The 17073-nt window shown below is 36.8% G+C and overlaps 1 protein-coding gene across 23 annotated transcripts in view; it reads left to right on the plus strand.

Annotated features, from left to right (window-relative positions):
* LOC311616575 (uncharacterized protein) overlaps positions 1–17073 on the plus strand; it is a 413605-nt gene that overhangs the window by 268876 nt on the left and 127656 nt on the right. For 17 of the 23 annotated variants that reach the window (XR_014793916.1, XR_014793917.1, XR_014793923.1 and 14 more), the window contains one exon: positions 2576–2664. The exons of 5 other annotated variants lie outside the window; for them this stretch is intronic. The gene's annotated coding sequence lies outside the window, so the exon portion shown is untranslated. Of the gene's footprint in view, positions 1–76; positions 301–2575; positions 2665–17073 lie in introns of those variants that run through there. One more of the 23 variants, XR_014793943.1, reaches the window with a different exon arrangement.

The raw sequence follows: 17073 nt of genomic DNA on the forward strand, positions 1-17073 counted from the left end.
GTTAGCTTAATATGATACTTTTTGCTTTATTAAGGTATTGTTCTGATTTTGTTCTGTCCTTTTTTCCTCCCACCAGTCCCATGCATAGTACAAGGGAGAAGGAAATGTTACTCATCTCTAGTGCCCTAGCAACCCGCCTCCCTTCAGAAATCTGTGTAATGGAGAGGACTTAACGCAGGAGTGAGTGGGTGTGCTGGTGCCTTCAGTGATGTAATCTTGGCTTACTGTGTTTGGCAGCTTACAAGGGTATCAGCTGTTTATCATCCTTCCACATTCTATTCAATTCAAACTGGTCAGGTTAACCCTTAGAAAGCTTTCATAGTCAATGAAGAGTGTGAGCGAAAGAATTGATCCAGCATATGGCTTCACCATATTGGCGTTCCTAAACGTTTTCTCTGCTTAAATCATAACCTCAGCTCTTATGCGTGCCATGCTTGAAATTGTTTCTTTCAAAAGTGGCAAATTGTTTAGGTTGTATTTGTTTTATAATCTGGTTTGGTTTTAATTAACTCAAATAATTTAGCTAATATAATTATTTCTATTCACCTTTGTGCATGGGCATGTGAGTGTGTGTGTGTGTGTGTGTGTGTGTGTGTGTGTGTGTGTGTATGATTTACTTAGACTTGGCCTGGCTGGTGTGCTCAGTGGTTAATCATTGACCTATGAACCAGGAGGTCACAATTCCATTCCAGGTCAGGGCGCATGCCTTGATGCCTAGTAGAGGGTGTGTAGGAGGCAACAGATCGATGATTCTCTCTAATCATTGATGTTTCTATCTCTCTCCAGCTCCTTTACTCTCCAAAATGAAATAAATAAATAAATAAATAAATAAATAAATAAATAAATAAAATACTCGAATGGCAACTGAACAATCTTTCTGGAATAAAAAGATGGAAAATGTTTATTTTGCTGTATGGTGGTCCTAATGTATTTACCTCAGCTGAAGGCTCAGACCAGAATATAAAATCAGTGACACCAGATTTCAAACTAGTCGTTGGCCCATGTTAAGGGAATGCTTTTTTACTGTAAGGAGTTTAGAAGTAAATGAAGGGAGAGAGGCAAGTACAATATTGACTATTTATTATTAAAATAATACTGTCAAAATTCTAGATGCTTCTCATTCAGCATGAGAGGAAGTTGTGAGTACATCTGAAGGGGGGTGGGAAAAGGAAATCATGCAAAACTCAAAATCCTTTGTAATTAGTCCCTGCTTGGTATTATGGATTTTGGAGAAAACAGTATGTATTTGTATTTTTCATTTCTACTTAACTTGATTTTATAATCTTCCATATTTGGCCAACTACTTTCTGAGGACACATTGTACACATGTTCTGATGCTGTTTGAAGCCCCGTTGAGAGAAAAGAGTTGATTGAAAGCTTTCAGTTCTACTGAAGTGGGTGGCCAAAGAGCTGGGACCGAACAGCTGCCGTCCACCCATTGAACTTTTGTCATTTATGAATTATTTTCCATGCCATCTGGAGCAAGAATGGTGCCATGGTTTAGAGAAACTCTTTGTGGGGTGCATTCATATCCAGTGCTTATATAATTTGCTTATTACCACATTCTACTGAAGTTTTAAAATTGTTATTTGCTTGAAGGCTTAAAGATGTAAATAAATATGAGTGATTTCTTTGAATGTCATATTAAAGACACTACCTCTGCCCCTACCAACATTTTCCTCTCTCCCTCTCTCTCTTCGAATGACTACATCCTGCCTGCTTTCAGCTCCAGTGGAAAATACATTAATCCCAGAGTCTCCATGAGGTTTCCTGTTTGATGACATAATCAGAAAATCCTCCTCACATTGCCCTTGGGGTTGCTGCCTGGATGTTATGTTGTCGTGGTGGGCATAACTCAGCCATCAAAAAAAAAAAAAAAAAAAAAAAAAAAAAAATCAGCACAGGTCATAAACTCAGAGCCTGAAATGTATTTATATCATGTTAAAAGAAGTAAAGCTGTGGGCATGTCTGTAGCATTAGTAGGGAATTTCATTAATGTGCAGATTCTAGCTAGCATTGAATGCATTGGCTGGTGACTTCTATGCATATGGCATTAGCTGGTACAATGACACCAGCAGGAGGTATTTGAAGTGCTTTAGTGTAAGCTGTTAGACTACATTTTGTGGAAAAATACCACAAACTTGATTTTGGTAGTATTGATTTAAGTTAGATTCTTGTCCTCCCCACTATGTGTATTAACCTAGTGAATTTTGCCTTTGTTTGTTGACCAAAGGAAGCTGGGACAAAGAAACATACTGGGAAGGGTAAGAAATAGAAGAAGGGGTTACATTTTAAAATGAAAAAGTAAGACGGCATCTAACATGTGAAATGGCTTGTAAAAGTTCTGAAGTTAAGATATTGTGGGGCAAAAAACTTCAGTAGTTGTGAATTAGTTGGATAAAGAAACTGTTTTCAAAGTTGATCCAAGAATATGATATTTAGGTGCCAAAGGGCATGTACAACTTCTCAAGTTTAGAAATTATTGGCTTAGGCAATTGAACATATGCTCAAATATGGATTTTTCCTTCGTGATTTGGAGAATATTTTATGTTTTTTGTTGTTGTTGTTTTTGTAGGCTGCCATAACGCTCCATTTGGTTGACTTGGATCTGTTGCCTCCTGCCTTGGATCTTGGAAGTCCAGGCTTGATTGACATTTGATCAGGGTGAGAACTAAGGGCAGGCCCCTTGGCACGATTTACAAGTTCTAGGTGCAAGCTGCCTCCATGATTATTCCTCCTGTTGTTGTACTCTTATGTCTAGTTCAGGGGGTACTGGTAGGAGAAAGAAAAGATGTTTTCTGTTAGAGTTTCTTTGGAGAAAGTAAAAGAGGAAGAAGCGGCCTTTAGCCTCAGCCCCAATGAGTTGAAAGCATGGGAAGATGCCACCATTTGTACCTTTTTGTATCAGAAATGTTATTAAGTTTTTCATATTATAACCTAAGCAACAATATACATTTCACAGGTGATACCCATGTAGTTGGGGAATCTGAACTACATAACATTAAATTGAAAAAGAAATTATCTTCCTTTATGTCTGCTGTGAATATTTTTGAATTTTATAAGTCACTACTGATGCACTCTAAATCTTATAATTCTGGAATTCAGGTTCTGTGATTTGTTTTCTTATATAATGGCTGCATGTCCAAACCATGAGCATATAGTTCATTTAAACATCGTATGGCTTGTACAAGGATAATGGTTCCATCTACCCCTGCCAGGTGGAAAAGGATCTTCTATCACATCTGATGGGTGAATCACTTTTTATACTGATAACATCTCTTCCAAAGGAGTTATGGAGTTATACTATATATACTATATATCCAGTGCTTATATAATTTATGACAGAGATTCTACTACTTTCCTAAGTCCATTTAGTCTTTGGATACCTCACATGCTTATATTGGTCAGAAATCTGTCAAGTTTCCATTTATGGCGACTTTGTACTGTACCCATTTAGTTAAACTAAAACTGTAATTTGCAGAATCCCTTTCTCACACAATTCCCTCGTGTAGTCCTTGGTTAATTTTGGGTACAAGAGAAATGCGTGTAAGGTGTTGGATGCCGAAGAGAAGTGCCAGCTAGTTTTCAAGCCCTGAAGATCGGTGTAGGGAGCCAGGCTCTTTGCAGCTCACATGCATTATCATTTATCTCTGGGCCCAGGGCAGGTGTGGGGCCGCACTTGGCTCTCCCTTCCTCCATCTCCTGTACTTCTCTGTTGGCTTCTCCAGGTCCTGGACAAAGTGTGCAGATTTGTAGGAAAGGTACCTTTTCCATGATATAGTTGGCTAGAGACATGGTTTCCTTTTTCATCTCCACTTTATATACAGCACCTCTTCTCAATGGCCCACCTACTTGAACTATAGCAATTTCTGACCAAACAACAGACACAACTCCTACAATTGGTATAAGAATTAATTTATTTAATAAATTCCTTCACAAATTACTCACAGTGATTTATGTCACTTCCTTAACAAAATATAATAAATTATTGGTCTATTTCTCCCCTCTCATGACATACGTAGTCTAACATGTGACATATATTTAATGATAGCTGTTGGTTTCTTTTCTTTCCTTGGCATTGTTGCCTTTTCTGTAATTTAACACCTATCATTTCTTCTAGTATTCTTGATATGATATGATTTCTTTTTCCTTCATCATTGCGATAAGTGCTTTCTAGTTATCTTCTGTTTCTCTTATAATTTACCCAAAATGTAGAGTGCTGTTGCCCAGGTGGATTTTGACCAGTGGAGTGAAGGGGTAACTATAATTCCTTTTACTCTAGATATAAAATGGATCTTGGATTAGCAAATTTACCATTTCACAAATATCACTGTGTTGAATATTTCAGAATACCTATATGACAAAATGGTACCCATCTGGGACTCTATTCATGTCATTTCTCAAATATTTCCCCTCACTTCTGTTTGTCAAGGTCTGTTTGGATCCAGCATCTGTAGTTGTTTCTTGTCCCAGGCTTTGGTCAAAATGTGAAGTCAAAAAACTTGAGGCTATATCCCAGCTCTACTATTATACTTTCTAGCTCTGTTATTTGAAATGAGTAAATTAACTACAATATCAGTTTTCACATTTGTGAAATGGAAAATAAAATGTTTAAACTCCTTCATTGAATAATTATGAAGGTAAGAGTAATAGCGCCTATGGGTGCTGGGATAAAAAAACAATGCAATCTTAAAATATGATAAATATTATTCCATAGGCTTCAGAGTCATTGGTTAAAATATGGTGAAGCAACAGGACCAAACACAAAATATCTCTAGGGAACTTCCACAGAATGGCAATTATTGGATGATGATGCCCATGAGTTCAAATGTTTAGTGTAACTAAGTGCCCTAGAATTCAGCCCACATTTTTACATTTTTTTGCATTGGCATGAGAACCTTTGTTAGATTTCTTACTCAAGTTCAACTATATTTTGTCCAGCTAATATCCCTGATCTGCTAACCTACTAGCCTTGTCAGAGAAAGAAATGAGGTTTGTCTTTTCTCCGTTAAACCTACACTGTGTGCCAGGATTGTCGCTTTCTTTTCTGGGTTTTTACAACCATTCTTTGAACAGTTTGCCAAGAGTGTTTTCCAGGATCAGCACTAAAAGCACTGGTGGTGTGTAGTATTGACATTCTCTCTTTGTGTTTTTCTTTCTTTTCCTTTTCCTCATCTCCAGTTTGCTGGCATGAATTCTCTTTCTCCCTCAGTATTTACAAGAGGGAAATTCAAGAGCAATCAACTTTTTGTTTGAGTCCAGGTCCAGTCACATTTGCTTATCTCATCTTTGCTGAGGGTGGTGGTAGATCCCAAGCAGCTGTGAGCTGTGCTTACTGTTGTTAAGAATAGTTAAAATCCGTGTAATTGGAAGACCTTAGAAACATATGCCTAAATATTATAAATGCATTTAAAAATCCAGTGCTGCTTATAGTTCCCTTATGAAAGCAAAATCAACAACACAAAAAGCCAATATACATATTATTAAGAATATTCTAATAATATAATTTTATTGCTAAAAAAAATGCTGGGTTTTTATTTATTTTATTTAAAGTAAAGAAGAGCATAATTGAAGCCCATTACATGAATTTTTTACTTTGCCCTGTTAGTTTTATATGGACACAGACAAAAGATAAAATCATTTGCTCTTATGGTTTTGTTCAAAGCAATAATACTAATAAAACTGGCTATTGAGCAACTATTATATTCTATGCTATGTAATAGACATTTTACATTTATTACCTCATTCAGTACAATTACTCTGCAAAGTAGGGGTTTACCAATTTTGGAAATGAGAAAACTGAGACTCAGACAATTTTAGGAAAAAGCATAATAAGTGCCAAACTGGAATTTGAATCATCTGGTTCCAGAGTTGCAGGTTTTTCCATTACACCACAGTGTAACTTTGAGTGACATTTTCCATGAGACTTTTAAGATTTTTCTTATTTAATATTATGATGACTGAGCTGAGTGGCCTTTAACTTGGGCCATGTCAGTGGGAATCGCTTTAATAAAGCTGTTATATTAATAAGTTGAGTGATTGTTGAATTGGACTGCTTTATACATTTTAGATGAAAAACATTTACCAATGAAAAAAGAGCTGCCTTTTTCAATTGCTGGTCATAAGTAGAGATTTTGCTTTATTTATTACAAATCAATTAATGGTCCTTTCCTCTAACACCCCATCAATCAGTCCCTCGACATTGCTATTGATAAGGATACCTCACCAAAAGAAATCAATCGTCCTTTGTCATTTTGACAGGAATTAGCCATAAAGCTGAATTAATCCAGAATGCAATAGAGAATTACCTGCGGGCTACGGCCAAAACCTAATTTTGTAAAATCAAAATTGTCATAAGGAATTTCACAATCGATGATAACAAAAGGCTTTGCCCCTTGATCCCATGGTAAGGTTTAATTTGCCTCTCCAGCATGAGTTGGAACTACTTTTGATTTTTTCATTTGACCACTCCGGTCTCATTGCCAGATGCTGTGGATAGGCTTGAGATAGTATGTGCTCTGTTTCCCAAGGCTTGGTTGGAATTTAAACCATTTTAATAGGGGACTGTATAAGAAAACCTAATGTAATGCCTGAAAAATGTACAGTTGCAGATATGCATGAGGCTGCTTTTTGGCTCTGCCACAAGGTTTCTACCACAGTGGTCCAAAGGAGAGTTTTCATTAACATAGGCTCACCAGAGGAATGTTTGAACCTGTATCAGCACAGTCTAACCAGAGCTCCATGCATGCAATATTACCAATAGCATGTTGGACCGCAGCAACCCCAGAAGCTGCATCTTTGGAATCTTGTTCGAAAGGGTGATTGCAAACATGTGAGTAGTGACCAGGATTTTTTCCAAAATTAGAGTATGGTATTTCCATAGTACTAAAGAAGTTTAAAGATTAGATATTTAGAATCCTCTCTACTTAGCTGTGTGATATAAAGTATTTAGGAAACATTTGTGTCTCTCCTAATCCATGTAGATCCCCAGGTTGAAAATTTGAAACATGTTTAGCCCCTTTGAGGATATTGCCTAGCTGTTTTTTTTTTTGTTTTTTTTTGTTTTGTTTTGTTTTTTTTTAATATATGTAGGTCAAGTCCTTTATTAGAAACTTATCCAAATAAGGTTTATTTCTGAATCCTGGTGTATAGATAGCTTTGGGGAAACTGTATTTAAAGAAATGACAGTACTTACAGTAAGATAGTAAGCTTAGAGTGTTGTTTTTTCACTTAAAGAAAATCTTTTAAAGTTACCATCGTTTTTAGAAATATAAAATTGGTTTGTCCTCTGGTGTATTTGAAAACCTTTCTAAAAAAGGTTTACATTTTTATAGTATATAACCTTTATATAAATCTTTTTTTTAATATATATATATATATATATATATATATATATATTATATATAGATTTTTTTTTTTTTTACAGAGAGGAAGGGAGAGAGGTAGAGAGCTAGAAATGTCGATGAGAGAGAAACATCGACCAGCTGCCTCTTGCACACCCCCTACCAGGGATGTGCCCGCAACCAAGGTATATGCCCTTGACCGGAATTGAACCCGGGACCTTTTAGTCCACAGACTGACGCTCTACCACTGAGCCAAACCAGTTTAGGCTATATAAATTTTTTTTTTAAATTACATTTATTGGGGTGACATCTATATATATAAAGGGCTAATATGCAAAGTGTCCCCTCAGGAGTTTGACTGGGAGACCAGGAGACTGGGAGTTCAATCGCTCGCTATGATGTGTGTTGACCACCAGGGGATGGCACAGAATGAAGAAAGGCCCCAGATGGCAGCTGGCAGCTGGGAAAAGGAGGTCCCAGCCAGCAGCCAGAAGGCCCTGATCAGATCACTGTCCAAGCCTAGGGAATCTACCATTGCATGAATTTTGTGCATTGGGCCTCTAGTTGATTAATAAGATCACATAGGTTTTAAATACACATTTCTATGACACATGATCTGTATACTGCATTGTGTGCCCACCACCCAAAGTCAAATAATCTTCCATTACTTTATATTTGTCCCCCTTTACTCTTTATTAACCTCCTCTATATAAACCTTGATGTTAGTCTCTTTTTCTGGCTATTTCTTAAAGAAACCTCAAATACTGGTTCAGTTCAATTTGCTGTAGAATAAGCTTTAAGATAATTTGTTGATCTCTTGTTATTACTCTGTACATGACTCCTAGAGGTAGAGCAAGGGATTCTTACTTGTTCAAAAAATTGTATGATTTGTTTAAAAGTGGTGTAGTTCTAAGATATGATTATATACTATTTAGCCTCTTTTAGTCAGCGCTTTGGTTAAAAAGGATACTTGTGTCCATGAAAAGAAATACCCTGTCTATTTTCCATAATTAGTGTTCAATCTTTCACCGAATTAAAAAAAAAATTTTTTTTTCAGCTTGCTTCTACCTACTTAAGCAATCCTATAAGTGACTGGTATTTTGAGTCAACATAGTGATAGTGAATGCAACTATATTAAACTAGAGGTCTGATGCATGAAATTTGTACAAGAGTAGACCTTTCTTCCCTTGGCTGCTAGCAGTGGTTTCCCTCGCAGCTCAGGCTTCGTCTATAAGGTCGTCTGGAAGGATATCCAGAAGGATATCTGGTCTAATTAGCATATTACACTTTTTTTTAATTATAGCCTATGCTATTATTAACATTATTTTAATTCCAAATGTGAGACCAAATGCTGAGTCATCAAATTAGTCTCTGTAATTTAAAAGAAACTGAAATCATACAAGATATATTCTCTGACAACAGCAAAATTAAATTAGTAGTTAACAATAAAAAGCCTTCTAGAAAATTCCTCCACATTTGGAAATTGAACAACACACTTTTAAATAACCCATTGGTCAAAGCAGAATATATTTTGAAATAATAATAAATCATAACCAATATATCAAAGTCTCTGGAAGATGCTGCCAAAGCAATATTTAGAGGGAATTTCATTGCCTTAAATGGTTCTTTTTGGGAACACCAAAGTTGTGAAAACATACAAATATAGTTGGTAAAACTATTAAGAAATTTAAAACAAAAATCAAAAGAGTGGTTACCAGGAGGGATGAAGGTTGTGATCTAGGAAGAATCTACAGAGGGACTACAGATGCTCAATTTATTTAACTGAAATGCAATATAGGTGTCTATCAGGGGTTGAATTGTACTCCCCCCCCCATATTTATGTTAAAGTCCCAACCATCAGTACCTCATAATGTGATGATATTTGGAAATAAGATCTTTATATGGACGATTGAGTTAAAATAGGGCCTTTAGAGTAGGTCCTGATCCAATATGGTGTCTTTATAAGAAGAGGAAATTTTGGACACACAAAAGATATTCAGTGACACACTAGCATGGAAGGAAGAACACCTGAAAGAAGTAGCTAGATGGTGACCCTCTACATGTCTAGGAGAGATGCCTTATAAGAACCTAACTCTGCAGGCACATTAATCTTGACCTTCCAGCCTCCAGAACTGAGGAAATAAATTTCTGTTATTTACAACACCCTGTCAGTGGTACTTTGTTATGGCAGACCTGGCTGACCAATATTTTTAAAATATGTTTTTATTTATTCTAAAGAGAGAGGAAAGGGAAGGGGGAGAGAGAAACATTGATCTGTTGCCTCTTGCATATCTCCTAATGTGGTTTGAGCCCACAACCTAGGCATGTGCCCTGATCCGGAATCAAACGAGACCTTTGGTGCATGGAATGACACTTAACCAACTGAGCGACCCCAGCCAGGGTTATAGTGTCCACATTTTTAAAAAGTTTTTTATTACACGTGCCTTCAATATTTTTGTATCTATTTAATTATTTATAAATAAATTGTAAATGAATAAATGGATGATATATTGAACCCAAAGGCTGTGTTTCTGTGTCAGAGCATGCTAATAACATTTTCAGAACCCTAGTCTTAATGTTTAAACATACAGGAGTAGCTATGTGTAAATATTTAAAAAGTGACAACATTGTCACTGGCAGTAATTTTACATATCTCAAAGTTGTGAGCTAAATGAGAAAATCTAAAGCCCTTATGACACATGCCAATACAACACACATTAGCTGTGTTATTACTAGTGCTGCTGCAGTTTTGTTTTTTTATTTACTTATTGCAGTTTAGCTTTCTTGAAAGGTGTGGGATCCAAAATGAATCTCACACAGTAGACCTTGTGAAAGGTTAGTGAGTTAAGTTTGAGAATATAGCTATTTCTTATTAGCCCCAGGTTAAAACATTTTGGAGAGAGATTGTGAGTGTGTCCTTTTGGGGATGGACTGTTCTGCCTCCATCTCCATCATGGTCTCTGCCTCCAGCTACAGATAATGAGAGACAAATTTCTCCTTCCAGGGCTACTTTTGCCTTTAGGACCACACTGGTACTTTTCCCAGGGAAGTTAAGAAAGGAAAAGAAGGGAGAGGCTGGTGCTATTGAGTTACTTATATCTAGGTTTATGGGCCGGATGTCACAGTTTACTGTGCATGTGCGTGTGTGTGTGTGTGTGTGTGTGTGTGTGTGTGTACCCATGTATGTACATATTTAATATCAGGCATATAAACTGGCATTTTTTGGGGAATGACATTAATAGTCAAAATGCTATTGATTGAGAGATGAAAAGAATTGTATGTGGAATGTACTGATATTAAAGAGCAATGGGGAATTAAGCAATATTTTTTCTAGAAATTTGTAAATAAATCTCTTTTCTTACCCTCTTTCCCTCTCTCCCCATCCTCTATGCCTGAGATACTAGAGTTAAAAATGTCCTATTTGGATTAAAGACCCTGTGGTCTCTTCCAAGAATTTATTTTTATATGCTGAATATCTTGGAAAGTAAGACCTCACTCCACATGAGGAAACGATTCATCATATTGCTTTCCCATATGGTAACGGGACTGAGAGTAAGGATGGGGCGTGGATCTGGAGAGGTGGCCATAGGTTGAGCTCAGGAGTCCTCTGTCCAGAGCATATACCCTCAGGGACTTCTCTTCTCTCCAGAGTAGCTGATCTTTGTGTTCTCATTTTGATAATAGTAAACTGAAATAAACACATTCTGAATCATCTGAATGGTAATGTTACAACAACATCGTCCCAGGAAACTTTAGCACCTGTGTTTACCTTTGTGCCGGCCCATAAGTAGTAGTCTCTGTTTCTGGCTAATGATTGATTTATAAATGAAGAATTTCTACCCAGTTTAGGCTGGATGACACCCTTTTCTGGTGTAGGATAGAGAAAATGTGGCGAGAGAACTGAGCCATCCTGCTGCCCTAATAATGTAAGCACCCTTTTGTCAAAGGGATCTTGGTTGTAGCATGAGTGCCATAGTCAGGCTGCAAGTGATACATGTGTTGTAGCCAAACCTCCTCTAGCACATGCAATTAATATTGTTAAATTGTGTTTTATAGCATTTTTTGAAATTTTCTTATACATTTACTTTGGCTTTTTAATTTTATAGGGTTTAGAAACTTAAGGAGTTTGTGTCTGGTGTATGTACATATTTTGAAGATCTAATAGAATATTTTAGATCAATTCTGGGAGTCTGTGGAAACTTTTGTAGATTACTCAAATTTAAGAAATGCTGGCCTGGTGTGTAGTAGAAAACATCAGGATGAGTGCTGGAGTGAGGAGTGCAGGAGGCATGGGAAGAGAGGGGGCGGTGAGAATGAAAGCGTTGATGGTTGGGGATGAAGAGGCTATGGTAAGCTCTTCTGTTGGTGTGCTGGATGAATAAAAGGGACCTAGAAGAGGATTTTAGTAGGTTCTTCCCAAAATTTGATCAAAGTCACAATTTGGCCCATGGCAGACACTCTGCGGGAATTGTTAAATGATGGAAGAGCTATCTCAAAATAATTTGACATCTCTCTCCTGGATCATTTCAAAACAAATGCATTTCTAAAGAGATTTATTATGAAAATTGAGGTCAATGATTTCTGTAAAGAAAGGTGAAGTGGTGTCAGATCCTTTCCATTTAGCTACTGGCAGGTCCATAGGCCAAATGTGGGGTCTTACACTTGCCTGAGGAGCAAATGGAATCAGCAACAGTTAGACAGGAGGGCAGAGGGGCCACCAGATAGTGTGACTCCCACACCCCAAGTATTTGGTAGAGCCTGTGCTAATGCTGAATTCCTGTGTTTACACTGCTGTTGAGATAAAACAATTTTATTTTTATATCCCTTTTAGTGCTTCATTAACTAATCTCACTTTTAGTTGGACTCAGAGATGAACCAGCTTTCTATCAATTTATGAGAAAGGGATTGTGTCCCCGGGTTCTCCTGTGGTTCACACATATTTGCAGGAAAGGAACTTGAGATAAGTGTTCTTATCATCTTTTAATTTAATAGAAGTATAACCCTGTCTAAATAAAAATGCCAATGTTTTTAAAAAATAAACACAGGTTAGAAAGTTAACATATCACTGATTATCTCTATGAAATATTACTACATAAAAATAACAATGACAGCAGGAAGTAAAGCAAGAGATGCTATGGTTTCTGGGCCATTTTGGCATGTTAGTATCCTAAGCAAACATATATCCTGCAAAACTAAAGCATTTTTATTATAATAGAATTGTATAAGACCAAAAAATTTTTTTAACTCTCTTGTTTGCATAAATAATAGAATCACCACTAGATTTTATAAAAGATGTAAAATTGCTTAAGGTTCTATATATGTATTTAAGTATTTGTATTTTATCACACGTATTACATATATAATGAATAACTTATGTTTTATACATAATATCACATGTACAATGAGAAAAATTTCAATATATACTGTAATACAAAGCTATTTTTATTTTGTGTGTTTACCTTTTAATCCATTTTGTTCCTATATTCTGTGGTGGGGAGAGCTGCAGTGGGTGGAAATGCAGTCTTTCCATCGTATGGGAAGGAGACTATGTTCTCATGGAGAGTGTTGACTTCAGCAAGTTGATTTGAAGCTGGAGTTAGTTTGCAGCTTATATGGTCACTGCCATCCTATATCAGCATCTAACACCAACAAGCAATGCTTCTTAACAAAAAAGCATAAGGCAGGAAGTGGGGAAAAGAGAGAAAATGAGACTTGAGAAAGTAACAATACTGATAATTTGTATGTGAAATTAAATTAACTCCAACAAAATTAAGTCACCTTCCCTGGTTGGTGTTACTCGGTTGGGCATTACCCAATAATGCATCCACCTCAGGGTTGCTGGTTTGATGACCCCAGCTTAATTGGGGGAGGGGGGGCGCGAGGAAGAGTGCAGGGGCAGTAGACAGTAGATGCTTCCCTCTTGCCTCTTGCATTCTTTCATTGATGTTTCTCTCTCTTTCTAAAAATCGATAAAAAATATTTTTAAAAATTTAGTCACCTAATGAAAAATAAAAAATAAAAGGTATTTTAGAAGGCATGAAACCAATATGAGATCCTAAGATAAACAAGAAAGCGATGTTGAGTTTGAAGTCTAGGAGAAGACTGGGAAACAGACACAGGAAAGAAAAGCACAGATAGTAACTGGAAATGTCCCCAAGTAGGTTTAGGTTTCAGATCTCCTTAAATGACACCCACTGAAACTTCAGTAAACAAATTTACATTTATTTGATAATTAAAGAACTTCTGAATGTATTGTTATTTTAAGAAATTTTCAGTTATAGGACAAAAATGTGCTCCTCCCTCTTCCCCATAAAGTATTCATTAATGGATTAAATGAAATGAAAGAACAATTAAAATCTAGACTTTGCTTTAGCCACTTATTCCTTTGACTAGGAGGGGGAAAAAATGCTTTCTTTCATGTTCAAAGTGATTCTACATGGATTGACCTGTGCATATGTATGTGATGCTAAAACCATGTTTAGATAAAAACATAAATATGTACAAATAAATAACACTCTAAAAACACACATAACTTTCACAGGCATGCCAACATCAAATTGTAATTTAGATTGCTTACTGGATTTCCCAGTGATGATTTGACTTAGGGACCATAGATATTTCTTATTAATAAACTCCCAGAGGAATCCTTTTCTGTTCCTCTTGCCATGAGTAAGCAACGTGACAGCATAGAATAGCTTTGAAGGGTAGGCATGGAGGGGAACGTGGTGAAGGTGTTTGTGTGTGTTATTTATCAGTAGTCACAGCATTTGGTGTATGTTTTTTACTTAGGTCACAGGGATGTAATACAGTTAATGTATATTGCATGCTTTCTGTACTTGGTGATGTTGAAAGAGCGACGTGGGAGTTATCTCCATTGAAACTTCACAACAGCACAATGGTCATATGAGGAAGCCAGTGAAGCTCAGATACGAACTGCCCCCAGCCACCCAGCCCCAGGAACCTAGTATCCTGGAGTTGGCATTTGAATTTGGGTCCCTTTGGAGGGTTTTCACCAATCCTCTTTGCTGCTTCTCCAGGACAGGCTTGAATGCTAGTGATACAGATACGTTCCAAACAAGCATTGTTTAATTTGGGGTTAACAAAATTCATGGGAGAGGAAAGATGCCACGATATGGAAGAGTCCCACAGGAGAGGGGGTTTTATTTCAAACGCCGAGAGACTAAAATGAATAAAAGATTGAAGATTCTAGCATGAGGAGTGGTCTAAACAGAGCAGTGGAGCACGTGTCTGTTCAGGACCTGGAGGGAGATGAACTTGCCTGGAGGGGGGACTTTTTTGGGAGGAAGCCAGGAGGTCAGTTCTGCATTGCTCATCAGAGTTGTGTGTGTTGATGGTGATTAAAGGAAATTTGGTGTTAGATTCCTAGGTCATGGATGCTGAGCTCGAGAGTCTAGAGCAGTGTTGTACTCAGTCCTGGTGTCCCAGGAGCTTTCTCATGAAAATGCATTCTATGGTCAAATAAATGTAGGCAGCACTTCGCAAAGTTGGTACAAATTTCTCAGTCTTGAATTTACTAATTTATAGTGCTTTCCCCAGAAAGAACACTCTGAGCACAGAAACTTCTTTCTCAGAATCCCCATGAACAGCTACTACGCGTGCTAGTTCTTTGTTTCGTGCTATTGGAAAACACTGGCTCAGACTGTTCTGTGCAGGATGAGACATTAAAAACATTTCTGAAGAAAGCAATAATGAGAAAGTATGACTGAAACTTTTATACCACTTAAGACTGCCTGCAGTTTTTAATTCTCTTAGGCACAGATCCAAGCAGCTGATTTTTATAAATACAGAGAAGTCCTAAAATTTCATAGAATTCCAAAGTCACTTATCAGAATGGATTTTGAGATTTCTTTTTACTTTAGTGTTTTAAAAACATTAAATGTCCAGCTTCTGGCTTCTGTTGCTCTCCTTATTGACACTGAGTTTGAAAGACTATTTCCTTATTGATCTCATTTATTCAATATTGGCATTACCTTGGGCATTAGGAATGGAAGAGGTGCAGCCAGAGGGAGAGAAACATGACCAGCCCCCCTCGTCCCCTGGTTTCCTGTAGCATTCTTCACACCACATTGGTGATGAAGAAAGGATTCATTAGGACCTCATGTGATAGATAAGGTCATGGTGAGACTGAGGCCCTTTCCAGCCTCTCTGGCAGCTGTTGATAAAGCTTTTAATGCCATTTCTGGCACCCTGGTCTTAAAACTCCATTCTGACACTTTGGTCTAATTGAACCATGTGACACACTTAGCACTTGTGTTCTGCATTGTCAACTCCAGATGATCACAGGATCATGGGAGAGTGAAGACAAAAACTCCCCTCCTCTACCCATATTTGAAATAGAGTCACATGGACAATTGCATTTCTTCAATACATCCTTGCTTGCTTTCTTCTCTGCCTTTAATCGCTGTTTTTAGGATCATGTTCTCCTCTCTGTTTTGAAATAAGGTAGCAAGTAAATGTCTCAGGTAGAATTAACCAAGTGAGAATATTTGATCCAGAGAAATGTTAGCAGAATCAAAACTACAATGAATGCAGTTCATCGGGAAGGCCTTCAATTAAAATGTATTCTTTACAAATACAGGTTGACACATCAATTTCTGAAGAAAATTGTCATGCTTACCAAGGACCACGAGCCAGACATTTGTATAATTCTTTTAAACACATATTTAGACTGCAATCATAGAAAATGGGAGAAAAATTAGGAGGTGAAGAATACATCCTAAAGTTTTCTTAAAAGCAATACTGCATTTAGATCAAACTCAACTTTGAAAAGTGGATAAATGTGTGTCAGGAGAAAAGAAAAAAGGTGCCAGGAGTGAATGTTTCCAAATTGGTCTTTTAGTACCACTTACTCTATTTTTTTCTTTTTTTTGGTCACCTAAATGGTCAAAAGTTTTTCTACATCCAACTGAAATCCCTTTTATTTAAACTATCCTTAGAAAGTGTGTGTCTGTGTGTGTATTGCTATTTTCTTTGGTTTGTTTGTATCTGGTACTCTTGGAGATTTTTGAAATAATCAAGAAACACTTATGTCATAGACAGTGTTTACTGTCTTTCAACAGGAGTTTACTTTTTTTGTTCTTTAATGGGACATGTGGTGTTGGAGCATGTATTTGAGAAACAGGACAGACAGCATGGAGGTTGAGGGTGAGGCACTGAAATCCTTCTGCTTAGATTCGAGGCCTGGCTCTACTTCATTATAAGGTTGTAATTTGGGGCAACTCACTCAGCCTTTATGGGCCTTGGTTTCACCCTTATAATATGGGATTGGTGATAAAAGAACTTAGCACAGGTATTTTTTGTAGCTATTTAAGAGCTTAGAACAGTATCAGATACATAAGTAATAAATAAACATTGGCCATTATTACTAAATAAATTACTAATACATGTTAGGCATTACTTCTAGATTTTGTTATTTGAAAATGTGGTTTCCTTTATTTTTTGTAGCTATTTAAGAGCTTAGAACAGTATCAGATACATAAGTAATAAATAAACATTGGCCATTATTACTAAATAAATTACTAATACATGTTAGGCATTACTTCTAGATTTTGTTATTTGAAAATGTGGTTTCCTTCTTATTTTTGGTGGGTTATTGCAGGAAGGGGAAGAAATTAGACAGGAGGGCCATGTAATTATTATTTTTTAATACACTGGGACATCTTCAACTGGAAGATAGAACTTGATTCTTATGTTTTTATGTGTATGCAGA

The sequence above is a fragment of the Pipistrellus hanaki genome, assembly GCF_964339955.1.
Source record: "Pipistrellus hanaki genome assembly, chromosome: 2".
Taxonomy (NCBI): domain Eukaryota; kingdom Metazoa; phylum Chordata; class Mammalia; order Chiroptera; family Vespertilionidae; genus Pipistrellus; species Pipistrellus hanaki.